Genomic DNA, 13,888 nt, shown 5'->3' on the forward strand with positions numbered 1-13,888 from the left:
ATTTGAGCCTCTGGGTCAAGGCTGGGAATCAGGCGTTCTACATGCTTCAGATGAGGATGATGGAATGCCACTTCAGGTGTAGGTATCTCTGACCTGCTGTCAGGTATATGATTACATTCCAATATGGTTGGTAAGGGCAGACACATTTGGCCATCTATAGACTCGACTAAGTAGTCTATTGCTCTCCTACCAACTGTCTCTACTATACCGACACAATTTTTTAAAGAGTAATGGGCACTCGTCCACCGAAGTTAAAGCTATCAAAGAAGGCAAACTTGGCTAATGACCTGTTACTCTGATTATCTAAAATCGCATATACTTTGATGGCTTTGTCCTTTACGTCTGCTGGGTAGACTCTCACTATGGAAATTTTAGAGCAGAACTTGCTTCCTATGAGATTTACACAAACTTCTGAACACTTAGAAGTAATTTCTGGAGTGTCAGTATTTGAGTCTTTCAGCTCCCTGCTATGCTCTTGGACTTGGGGCAAAGTATTCGATGGTGGTCCAGGGTGTAGAGCTGAGTTATGTTCGGTGCTGTCACATTCGGCACACTTTGCTCTAACCTCACAGTCCCTGGTGAAGTGGGATGTTAAAGAGCAGCATTTGTAGCAGATGTGGTTGTCCTAAAGGAATGCCTTCCATTCTTCCAATGACTTTTCTCTGAAAGATCTGCGCTTAAGTAAGGAATGTGGCTTCTTGTATAAGGGACACTATCTGCTTGGGTCCTTGGATTTGTCTTCTCCTTGACGGGAGCTGAACTCTTTGTGAACTGAACCTGTGGAGGAAATGATAAGTTTTGTGGAACTCTACAGAGTTTCTAAGAGGTTTGCTAACAGAGTTATTGGAACATGACAGAGTCAAATAAAAGCTAAGATCATTTCTAATTTTTGCTTGCTCTGAGACAAAATCCACAAACACATTGAATGGAGGAAATGGTACATTGTAAGTTTGTTTATACCTAGAACAGGGCCGTATTTGCCACTAGGCACTCGAGGGCACGTGCCTAGGGCGGCGACATTGCGGGGGGCGGCACCTGAGCAAGGTTTTTTTTTTTTTTTTTTTTTTAGTCCCGGGTCACAAACGCGACCGACCGCCCCGCCCCCCCACCTCCCGCCCCTGCCTGCTTCCGAGTCCCACCCACCCTCCTTGAAGATGGTACTCACCCTGCTCCAGCGATGCCTGGTCTCAGCGTCTGTAGCGCATCCTGAGTGAGCGGTCACATGGTACCGCTCATTAAGGTAATGAATATGCACATATTCATGACCTTAATCAGCGGTACCACATGACCGCTCACTCAGGAAGAAGACGCTGTGGCGGGACAGAGCCAGAGGGAGGATGTCGGCGCAGCCGCGTGGTGTGTGGGACAGCTGACAGGTGAGTATGAGGGACGAGGGACGGGGGACATGGGGGGCGGGGGGATGAAGGAGGAAGGTAAGCCGCCCGAGCCATGCAAGATGGGAGAAGGAGCGAGGGAGGAGGTGGAGAGATGAGCCATGCATACCGGGGAGTATGAGCCATCAGCCATGCATGGGGGGGGAATTATGAGCCATGCATACAGGCGAATATGAGCCATCAGCCATGCATACAGGGGGGGGGAATTATAATTATGAGCCATCAGCCATGCATACGGGGGGGGGAATTATGAGCCATGCATACAGGGGAATATGAGCCATCAGCCATACATACAGGGGGGGGGGAATTATGATTGTGAGCCATCAGCCATGCATACAGGGGGGGAATTATGAGCCATGCATACAGGGGAATATGAGCCATCAGCCATACATACAGGGGGGAATTATGAGCCATGAATACGGGGGAATATGAGCCATCAGCCATACATACAGGGGGGGGAATTATGAGCCATGCATACGGGGGGTGGAGAGATGAGCCATGCATACAGGGGGAGGTGGAATATGAGCCATGCATACAGGGGGGGGTGAATATGAGCCATGCATACAGTGGGGGGAGTATGAGCCATGCATACAGGGGGGGAGTATGAGCCATGCATACAGGGGGGAATATGAGCCATGCATACAGGGGGGAATATGAGCCATGCATACAGGGGGGAATATGAGCCATGCATACAGGAGGGGGGCCATTATACAGTATGGAGAACTGTGTGTGGCCATTATACAGTATGGAGCATCATGTGTGGCCGTTATACAGTATTGAGCATCATGTGTGGCCATTATACAGTATTGAGCATCATGTGTGGCCGATATACAGTATGGAGCATCATTGCGGAGCATACATACACGGGTTAGCTTCACCCTGTATGAATGAAGCGAACCCTGTTTTGCATCACAGGGCCGCGGTACCGCACAAAGAGCGCAAGCAAGGAGTCACAGAACTCTATCCCAAGACTCAGGATTAGAGTTCCTCTAGACCTCTTGCGCTCGACACCGCAACTGGGGTGTCAGAGTATATCAGAAATAATAATTTTAATGCACAAGAGTGCATGCAGTGCCGCTCTGGCGGATGCCACTAACCACCCAGACTTGGGTAAGGAAAGCGCTCTAATAGCGCACGGCGCCGCACTGGCGGTCACAGCAATAAGACGCTGTATCGTGTGTTAAGTGCTGATAGATCTGTCGGGCGCTACATAGCAAACATCCACCTTACGCAAGCAGTCAAACACTAGGGACACACACATTTTCACGTATACACTAGAACATGGCCAAGTGGCTATGCAAACCTTTTATAGCAGCAGTGCTACCGGACCTTCCAGATGGTCCAATAGGAGCTGCAACAAGACCTGAGCATATGACCCCCGACCTACAATGGGAGGTATTCCCGTTTGCATGCTCAGTATGTGAAAAGCAGGACTTAGTCCCAGAAAGACCTGCTCGCTGCTGATCAGTGCTGGCTACAAAGGCAGAGCCTGGAATGGCAGCAGTAACCAGTCGCACAGTATCAGCCTGAGCGAGATGCTGGGAAAAATGTCTCCACTGAGCAGGCTCCACTGCAGCTGAAGAAGAATGGGAGACCGCAGCAGAGATGGTTCGAGATTCCCCCTGTGCAAAGGTGGGAACTTGACACCTAACACATATATGCAGGAATATTTTTTAGGAATCTGCAAAGGGTTCAGCTTTTTTTGGGGGGTTCTGCCTCTGTCTGCCATTTTGGTGCTATGGGGGTCCAATATGATCATTGTATTATCTCTAAGTATGAGTCCCACATTTTCCATTAGTGATAAATATACAGTGCCTTGCAAAAGTATTCGGCCCCCTGTAACTTTTCATCCTTTTCCCACATATCATGCTTCAAACATAAAGATACCGAATGTAAATTTTTGGTGAAGAATCAACAACAAGTGGAACACAATTGTGAAGTTGAACGAAATTTATCGGTTATTTTAAATTTTTGTGGAAATTCAAAAACTGAAAAGTTGGGCGTGCAATATTATTTGGCCCCTTTAACTTAATACATTGTGATTACAGCTGCAAGTCACTTGGGGTATGTCTCTATGAGTTTTGTACATCGAGAGACTGAAATTCTTGCCCATTCTTCCTTGCAAACAGCTCGAGCTCAGTGAGGTTTGATGGAGTTTGTTTGTGAAAAGCAGTTTTCAGCTCTTTCCACAGATTCTCGATTGGATAGAGGTCTGGACTTTGACTTGGCCATTCTATCACCTGTATACGTTTATTTGTGAACTATTCCATTGTAGATTTTGCTTTATGTTCATTGTTGGAAGACAAATCTCCGTCCCAGTCTCTGGTCTTTTGCAGACTCCAACAGGTTTTCTTCAAGAATGGTCCTGTTTGGCTCCATCCAGCTTCCCATCAATTTTAACCATCTTCCCTGTCCCTGCTGGATAAAAGCAGGCCCAAACCATGATGCTGCCACCACCATGTTCGACAGTGGGGATGGTGTGTTCAGGGTGATGAGCTGTGTTGCCTTTAAGCCAAACATATCGTTTGGCATTGTTGCCAAAAGTTCGATTATGGTTTCATTTGACCAGAGCACCTTCTTCCACATGTTTGGTGTATCTCCCAGGTGGCTTGTTGCAAACTTTAAATTACACATTTTATGGATATCTTTGAGAAATGGCTTTATTCTTGCCACTCTTCCATAAAGGCCAGATTTGTGCAGTGTAAGACTGATTGTTGTCCTATGGACAGACTGTCCTGTTATGATCCTTAGTGGTTGAGGATCACGAATTACTCCAGCTAAGTAACAAACATAGGACAAGCTCTAGGAAGGTGGCAAACTGGACTAACCGCAAATCTGAACCTATCCAAACACACTAGAAGTAGCCGGTGAACGTGCCTAAAAAATCCTAGATGTCTCGAGCCAGCCTGAGGAACTAACTACCCCTAGAGAGAAAGAAAGACCTCTCTTGCCTCCAGAGAAATAATCCCCAAAGTTATAGAAGCCCCCAACAAATAATAACGGTGAGGTAAGAGGAAGGCACATACACAGGGGTGAAAACAGATTCAGCAAATGAGGCCCACTAATACTAGATAGCAGAAAATAGCAAGGGGTCTGTGCGGTCAGTAAAAAACCCTAACAAAATATCCACACTGAGATTTCAAGAACCCCCGCACCAACTAACGGTGTGGGGGGAGAATCTCAGTCCCCTAGAGCAACCAGCAAGCGAGGAGATCACATCTTAGCAAGCTGGACAAGAAACATGATGAATGCTGATAATCAAAAAATGAACGGACAAAAACTTAGCTTGTCTTGGAGAGGCTGGGAGCAAGGTAATCACAAGGAATCTGAAGAGCACTGAATACATTGATAGCAGGCAAGGAACTGAGTATCCAGGTGAGTTAAATAGGAAACGAACCAAGGATAACGAACCAGCTGATGCAGCCAACCTGCAGAAGACAACACTACACAGTACCGCTTGTGACCACTAGAGGGAGCCTAAAAATAGAGTTCACAACAGTACCCCCCCTGAGGAGGGGTCACCGAACCCTCATCAAGACCCCCAGGGCGATCAGGATGAGCCGCGTGGAAGGCACGAACCAAATCGGTCGCATGAACATCAGAGGCGACAACCCAGGAATTATCCTCCTGACCATAGCCCTTCCACTTCACCAAATACTGAAGCCTCCATCTAGAGATACGAGAATCCAAAATCTTCTCCACCACGTACTCCAATTCACTCTCGACCAGCACCAGAGCAGGAGGGTCAACAGAAGGAACCACAGGTACCACATACCTCTGCAACAAAGACCTATGGAACACATTATGAATGGCAAACTATGCTGGGAGATCCAAACGAAAAGACACCGGGTTAAGGATTTCCAAGATCTTATGAGGACCGATGAAGCGAGGCTTGAATTTAGGAGAGGAGACCTTCATAGGAACATACCGAGAAGACAGCCACACCAAATCCCCAACACGAAGTCGGGGACCCACACCGCGGCGGCGGTTGGCAAAGCGCTGGGCCTTCTCCTGTGACAACCTCAAATTGTCCACCACATGGTTCCAAATCTGCTGCAACCTATCCACCACAGAATCCACCCCAGGACAGTCAGAAGACTCAACCTGCCCTGAGGAAAAACGAGGATGGAAACCAGAATTGCAGAAAAAAGGCGAAACCAAAGTAGCAGAACTAGCCCGATTATTAAGGGCAAACTCGGTCAATGGCAAAAAAGTCACCCAATCATCCTGATCAGCAGAAACAAAACATCTCAAATAAGTTTCCAACGTCTGATTAGTTCGCTCGGTTTGGCCATTAGTCTGAGGATGGAAGGCCGACGAAAAAGATAAATCAATGCCCATCTTAGCACAAAAAGTCCGCCAAAACCTGGACACAAATTGGGATCCTCTATCAGACACAATATTTTCAGGAATGTCGTGCAAGCGAACCACATTCTGAAAAAATAGAGGAACCAAATCGGAGGAGGAAGGCAACTTAGGCAAGGGCACCACATGGACCATCTTGGAAAAACGATCACACACCACCCAGATGACAGACATTTTCTGAGATACTGGAAGATCCGAAATAAAATCCATGGAAATGTGCGTCCAAGGCCTCTTCGGGACAGGCAAAGGCAAAAGTAAACCGCTGGCACGAGAACAGCAAGGCTTTGCCCGAGCACAAATCCCACAAGACTGCACAAAGGAACGCACATCCCGCGACAAGGAAGGCTACCAGAAGGACCTAGCCACCAAATCTCAGGTACCAAAAATCCCAGGATGACCCGCCAACACCGAAGAATGAACCTCGGAAATAACTCTGCTGGTCCATCTATCCGGAACAAACAGTCTCTCTGGTGGACAACGGTCAGGTCTATCCGCCTGAAATTTCTGCAGCACTCGTCACAAATCTGGGGAAATGGCAGAGAAAATCACTCCCTCTCTCAGAATACCAGCCGGCTCAGAAACTCCCGGAGAGTCAGGCACAAAACTCCTAGAAAGTGCATCAGTCTTCAAGTTCTTCGAACCAGGCAGGTATGAGACCACAAAGTTGAAACGGGAGAAAAACAGCGACCAACAAGCCTGTCTAGGATTCAGGCGCTTGGCAGATTCGAGGTAAATCAGGTTTTTGTGATCAGTCAAGACCACCACACGATGTTTAGCTCCTTCGAGCCAATGTCGCCACTCCTCAAATGCCCACTTCATAGCCAACAACTCCTGATTACCAACATCATAATTCCGCTCGGCAGGCGAAAACTTTCTTGAAAAGAAAGCACATGGCTTCATCACAGAGCCATCAGAGCTTCTCTGCGACAAAACAGCCCCTGCTCCAATCTCAGAAGCATCAACCTCGACCTGGAAGGGGAGAGAGACATCTGGTTGACATAAGACTGGAGCTGAAGAAAACCGGTGCTTCAGTTCCCGAAAGGCCTCCACAGCCGCAGGGGACCAACTAGTCACATCAGAACCCTTCTTGGTCAAATCTGTCAAAGGTTTAACCACGCTAGAAAAATTAGCGATGAAACGATGGTAAAAATTAGCAAAACCCAAGAACTTCTGAAGACTCTTAACAGACGTAGGCTGAGTCCAGTCATGAATAGCCTGGACCTTGACTGGGTCCATCTCCACAGTAGAAGGAGAAAAAATAAAACCCAAAAAGGAGACCTTCTGTACTCCGAAGAGGCATTTTGAGCCCTTCACAAATAAAGCATTAGCACGCAGGACCTGAAACACCATCCTGACCTGCTTCACATGGGACTCCCAATCATCAGAAAAGACCAAAATGTCATCCAGATAAACAATCATAAATTTATCCAGATATTCTCGGAAGATGTCATGCATGAAGGACTGAAACACAGAAGGTAAGTAAAGAAAATTGGCGCACACTCAGGATGAGGGGGAGCGAGGTGCTGGTGTAGTGGGCTGTAATAGCCCCACGTACATGGAAAGTATAGTACACCGCACACTCTGTATGTATATTGCAAATAGTGAAGAATTTATTAACAAAATTTACTGTGTGACATGAAAAGCGACCAGAGGTAATATATTGACGTTTCGGCTCAACCAGAGCCTTAATCATACAATCGCTATGGAAAAAATAAAGAAAAACAAAATATATAAGCATACAGTATATACAATAAACAAAATCGATGGGTAGGATAAAACAAATAATAAAGTTCCCAACCTGGATAAAGGAAACAAAGGACCGGGTAAACAGAAGGATATAAAACATAGTAACTGTCGCAACATGATGCGTTTATCTAGTGACACACCACGTATGCCCGCAAAGGGAAAACATAAACATGATCACAGGGGAGACTAAGGCTCAGGAATCCAGATCATATGACAATGTACATGGAGCATACAGTAGAGATAATTTACCTTTAATGTGCACAAAGGAGAGGATAATTATCCTTGGAAGTATGGAAATGAAGGCTTACACTGTAGATGAGATAGTAAAAATACGTAAGATAAAGAAGGTACATAGAGAATATAGTGTTGGTGATGGAGCAGTTTGTAATGTACCTTAAGTGCCTGTTTGTAATGCGTGTGAACACACTAAGGCTGCCCTTTAGTGGGGTCTGTGGAGAAGTAAGATATGGGGAGGTAAGGCACACATAGTAAATGTAGCCACAAAGTAATGGGATGGCAGTGGCAAAGCCTGTAGTGGGTATTGGGGAAGAGGTTACCTTATAGATAATGCTGATAAGCGGCGCTCCCGCGCCCTGCTGCTGGTGTGTAGCGTGGCCGGCGCTGCTGTGCCTTAAATGCGCAAACCGGAAGTAGGACCTGCGGTACCGGAAGTGATGCGGGCGGCTAGGGAATGCCACTGCGCATGCGCTGCCGGCGATCCTGTGTGTGCCTGGTTGCTAGGTAACCTAGGTGCTGCAGAGTGTCGGCGGCTAAAGGCAAAGTTGTGCGCCTGCGTGGGCAGTGTTGAATGCCTGGTAATGGGAAAGACACTTAAAGCTGCAGCATGTTAAAGAAGATGTGTGCCACCTATGTATCTAATATAGGGTGTAGCTAAGGGCATGGAACTTAGTCCAAAATGTAAATCGTTACAATATGATAGTGGCATCTGTAATGTGTACAGAATGGGTATGTGTACAGTGTTATAGGGAAAAGCCCCAGAGTCATGTATGGGGACTATATGTATTGCAAAGGGCAATTACGGGCAAAGATACTATCGGAACTCACCAAGCTATTCAACGGATCTGTAAGGAAAGAAGGAGAATATTAGTAGGCTAAAGTGATGGTTAAAGCAACCAGTCGATTTCCCTATTAAGGCCCCTAGGTGTGAGAGTATCCAGTGTATAGATCCAATAAGTCTCCCTAGACCTCAGTAGCTTAATGTGATTACCACCCCATCTGGGACGAGGTACCTGCTCCAAGACCTGGAATTTGAGTTGGGCCACTGTGTGTCTCGCCTTCGAAAAATGGTCAGGGAGGGGGAGCCAGATTTTGTTACACCTGATGGTGGACTTGTGGCTGGCGATCCTATCGCGTATGTGCTGCGTGGTTTCTCCCACGTAGAGCAGGCCGCACGGGCACTTAACGATGTACACCACAAAGTTTGAGTCGCATGTGAAAAATCCGCGGATAGGATAAGACTTCCCAGTCCTAGGGTGGGTTACATTGTCGGATTTAATTACGTTCGAGCACGCGGCACAGTTCAAGCAAGGGAAGGTCCCATTACGGCGCGAGCTCAAGAACCGTTGGGTTGGTACTCGTAGTGCGCTACCCATGTCGGCCCTGACTAATTGATCCTGAATGTTGGGGGGTCTTCTTGTACTCATGAGTGCGGGCACCTTGAAGGACGGGATTTCGGGGTGGGATCTACCCAGGAGGGGCCAGTGCTTTTTGATGACAGAATACACTTTGGTCATGAATGGATGGTGGGTGTGCATGAACGGTATCCTCTCTTGGGGTTGACGTGGTGCAGGGCTCATCGGTGGATCGGAGGACCTCCTGAGTTCCTGTGTCAGAAGGGCAGAGGGGTAGTTCCTGTCGCTGAACTTCTCCGCCATGGATGCTAGTCTTATCTGTCGTTTTTCGGGGTCTGTGACTATGCGGGAAACCCTTTTGAATTGGGACCGAGGTAGACTATTTTTGGTGGTAGTAGGGTGGCAGCTTGAATAAAGTAGCAAACTATTGCAGTCAGTGGGTTTCGTGTACAGATCTGTTGTAAGGAATCCGTTGACATCTTTTAGTACAAGGGTATCCAGAAAAGCTATTTGCGTCTCATGGGTGTGGATGGTGAATTTAAGCTCTTGGAAAGTAGAATTGAGGGTAGAGAAGAATGAATCAAGGGTATCGGATGACCATGTCCAAACCAGAAAGATATCATCTATGTACCTGCAATAATTGAGGACATGTTGGGAAAAAAACTCATTGTTGTAGACGTGGTGTAACTCAAAATAATTCATATACGCATTGGCGTAAGCCGGGGCCACATTCGAGCCCATAGCGGTCCCGCACGCTTGGACGTAATATGTGTCCTCGTAGAGGAAGTAATTTTCGAATAAGACCGTACTCAAGAGGTCGAGACAGAAGGATATTGAATCCCGAGACATATCAGTTTGTTCCAAGAGCTCTCTGGTGGCTCGTATGCCCTTCTCGTGGGTTATAGATGTGTAAAGGCTGTTAACGTCCATAGTAACGAGAAGACTATGGGGAGGTACCTGATGTATCTGTTTAATTTTTTCAAGAAATTGACTTGTGTCCAGTACAAAGGACCTGGTGTTTTTTGTTAGAGGTGTCAAAATTTTTTCCAGGAATATGGAAAGTGGTGAGAGGACCGAATCCGTGGAGGCCACGATTGGTCTACCTGGGGGGTTATGGAGGGATTTATGAATTTTAGGGAGGACATAAAAAACTGGAATGATAGGGTGGGGGTTCTGTAGGAAAGTGGCAGTCTTGTGATCGATGGTTCCGTTGTCCAGGTACGCCTCAATGAGGTCCTTAATTTTCATGGTGACGGCTGCCGTGGGGTCCCTAGGTATGGCCCTGTAGGTGTTGGTATCTGAAAGTTGTCTGAGTATCTCGCCTCGGTATTGTGACCGATCCATGACAACCGTAGCACCCCCTTTGTCAGCAGGTTTTATGGTAATAGTATTATTGGACCGTATGGAGGAGAGTGCCTGTTTCTCCTCAAGTGACATGTTAGTATGTGTCGGGAAAAAACCTAATCTCTGTTCGTGTGATAAGGATTTAATGTCACGATCTACAAGAGAGATGAAAGTTTCGGTGGCATGATCGGAGTGTGGAGGTGAAAAGGTACTGACATTATGAAGCCCCAGAGTAGAGATAGAAAGTGCCGAGGTATTATCAGTAGATCCGGAGGACATCCCACCCGGGTCCAATGCAGACATATTACCAAAGCGAGTCTTAAGTCTAATGGACCTGTAGAAGCGATTCAAGTCCTTCTCCAGTTGGAATGAATCCCAGTGGGGTGTGGGACAAAAAGATAGTCCTTTCTGTAGGACTGTTAGTTCCGCTGGCGACAGGGAATAGCTGGAGATGTTAACCACTTGATTGGTTGGCTTACCTGGCTTCGGGTCACCATCCTTTCGCCGCGCTCGTCGGGTTGGTCTGTTTGGTGTCGTCCTCCCCTGCGGCTTGTAGCTGAAAAAATGTTGCCTGGTGGAACTGGTAGAGGAGTCGCTGCCGGAGCTGTATGACCCTGGTCTCCTGTAATTGTTGCGGCGACGCCAGTTTGTGGTGTTGGTGAAGTCGCTCCATTTGTACACCTTGTCGTTCGCGTAGTCCTCGCTGTCTCTCTGGAACTTGAGTCTCTTGCGTTCCTGTAGGTTCTTTTCAAATTCAGTGATGGCTTTGTCTGTCTTTGTTTTGAGTGCAGTCCAATCGGTAGACGTGAGAGTGGTAGTCAGCTGGGTCTCGATGGCCTGAATGTTTTTTTTAACGTCAATAATTTCCTTCTGGAGGTATTCAATAGTGAGTACAATAATGTCCAATGAGAACTTATTAAGAATCTGTTTGTATCTGTCACAGAATTCGGGATTGTCCGCGAATAATGTGGGTCGCAAATTACACCTCAATCCCCTAGGGATTTTGCTCTGGCGATAATATTCGGCAAGCGTGGTACAGTGTAGGTCATATGAGACTAGCTTCCGCTTAGTCTTTTCATAATCCCTGGTTCTCTGGTCGGTTACGGGTGTTCTGAGAAACTCAGTGGAACCAGTTACTGTAGAGATAATACTGGCACTAGTGGCTGTATCGTAAGCAAATGTGGTAGTGGACATTAGGGCAATCCGGTGCAGCGGCCAAGACTATGGCAAGATAAGTAAAGAAAATTGGCGCGCACTCAGGATGAGGGGGAGCGAGGTGCTGGTGTAGTGGGCTGTAATAGCCCCACGTACATGGAAAGTATAGTACACCGCACACTCTGTATGTATATTGCAAATAGTGAAGAATTTATTAACAAAATTTACTGTGTGACATGAAAAGCGACCAGAGGTAATATATTGACGTTTCGGCTCAACCAGAGCCTTAATCATACAATCGCTATGGAAAAAATAAAGAAAAACAAAATATATAAGCATACAGTATATACAATAAACAAAATCGATGGGTAGGATAAAACAAATAATAAAGTTCCCAACCTGGATAAAGGAAACAAAGGACCGGGTAAACAGAAGGATATAAAACATAGTAACTGTCGCAACATGATGCGTTTATCTAGTGACACACCACGTATGCCCGCAAAGGGAAAACATAAACATGATCACAGGGGAGACTAAGGCTCAGGAATCCAGATCATATGACAATGTACCATCACACAGTGCAATTTTGATCGCTACAATGGCACGATTCGTGACGTTCCAGCGATGCATTTACGATATCGCTGTGTCTGACACGCTACTGCGATCCGGATCCCCGCTGAGAATCGTACGTCGTAGCAGATCGTTTGAAACTTTCTTTCGTCGTCTAGTGTCCCGCTGTGGCGGCATGATTGCATTGTGTGACACAGGTTGTATACGATGTGCGCACAGTAACCAACGGCTTCTACATCGCAAATACGTCATGAAATTATCGCTCCAGCGCTGTGTATTGCAACGTGTGACCGCAGTATACGACGCTGGAGCTCCAAAGACTCCTTTATATAACTCCGCATCGCGGCATGCTCTGGTATAGACAAATTAAAAAGTCGTCCCTTTGGGAATTTACTACCAGGAATCAAATTTATAGCACAGTCACAATCCCTATGAGGGGGCAGGGCACTGGACCTGGGCTCATTAAATACATCCTGGTAGTCAGACAAAAACTCAGGGACCTCAGAAGGAGTGGAAGAAGCAATAGACACCAACGGAGTATCGCCATGAATTCCCTGACAACCCCAACGTAACACAGACATAGCTTTCCAATCTAAAACTGGATTATGAGCCTGCAGCCATGGCAGACCCAAAACGACAACATCATGCAAATTATGCAGAATGAGAAAACGAATCACCTCCTGATGTACGGGAGTCATGCACATGGTCATTTGCGTCCAATACTGAGGCTTATTCTCAGCCAATGGCGTAGCATCAATTCCCCTCAGAGGAATAGGAAATTCCAAAGGCTCCAGGACAAAACCACAGCGCCTGGCAAACGACAAATCCATCAGATTCAGGGCAGCACCCGAATCCACAAAAGCCATAACCGGGTAGGACGACAAAGAACAAATCAAAGTAACAGACAAAATAAATTTAGGCTGTATCGTACCAATGGTGACAGGTTTAGCGATTTTTTTTAAACGTTTAGAGCATGCTGAGATAGCATGAGTAGAATCACCACAGTAAAAGCAAAACCCATTTTGACGTCTATGACTTTGTCGCTCAATTCTGGTCAGAGTTCGGTCACATTGCATAGACTCAGGTCTCTGTTCAGAAAATACCGCCAAAGGATGGACAGATTTGCGCTCCCGCAAACGCCGATCAACCTGAATGGCTAAAGCCATAGAATCACTCAGACTTGTAGGGGTGGGAAACCCCACCATAACATTCTTAACGGCCTCAGAAAGACCTTCTCTGAAATTTGCAGCCAGGGCACACTCATTCCATTGAGTAAGCACCGACCATTTCTGAAATTTTTGACAATACACCTCTGCTTCATCCAGACCTTGAGAGATAGCCAGCAACGCTTTTTCTGCCTGATTCTCAAGATTAGGCTCCTCATAAAGCAGTCCAAGAGCCAGAAAAAATGCATCTACATTAAGCAATGCAGGATCTCCTGGCGCCAGAGAGAAGGCCCAATCTTGAGGGTCGCCGCGCAACAAGGAGATAACAATTTTAACTTGCTGAGCGGAATCACCAGAGGAACGAGGTCTCAGAGACAGAAATAACTTACAATTATTTTTAAAATTCTGAAACCTAGATCTATCTCCAGAAAACAACTCAGGAATGGGTATCTTTGGTTCTGACATAGGGCTATGAATAACAAAATCCTGAATACTTTGCACCCGTGCAGTAAGATGATCCACACTAGAAGTCAGAGTCTGAATATTCATGTCTGCA

This window comes from Ranitomeya variabilis, chromosome 7 (assembly GCF_051348905.1).
Source record: "Ranitomeya variabilis isolate aRanVar5 chromosome 7, aRanVar5.hap1, whole genome shotgun sequence".
NCBI lineage: Eukaryota > Metazoa > Chordata > Amphibia > Anura > Dendrobatidae > Ranitomeya > Ranitomeya variabilis.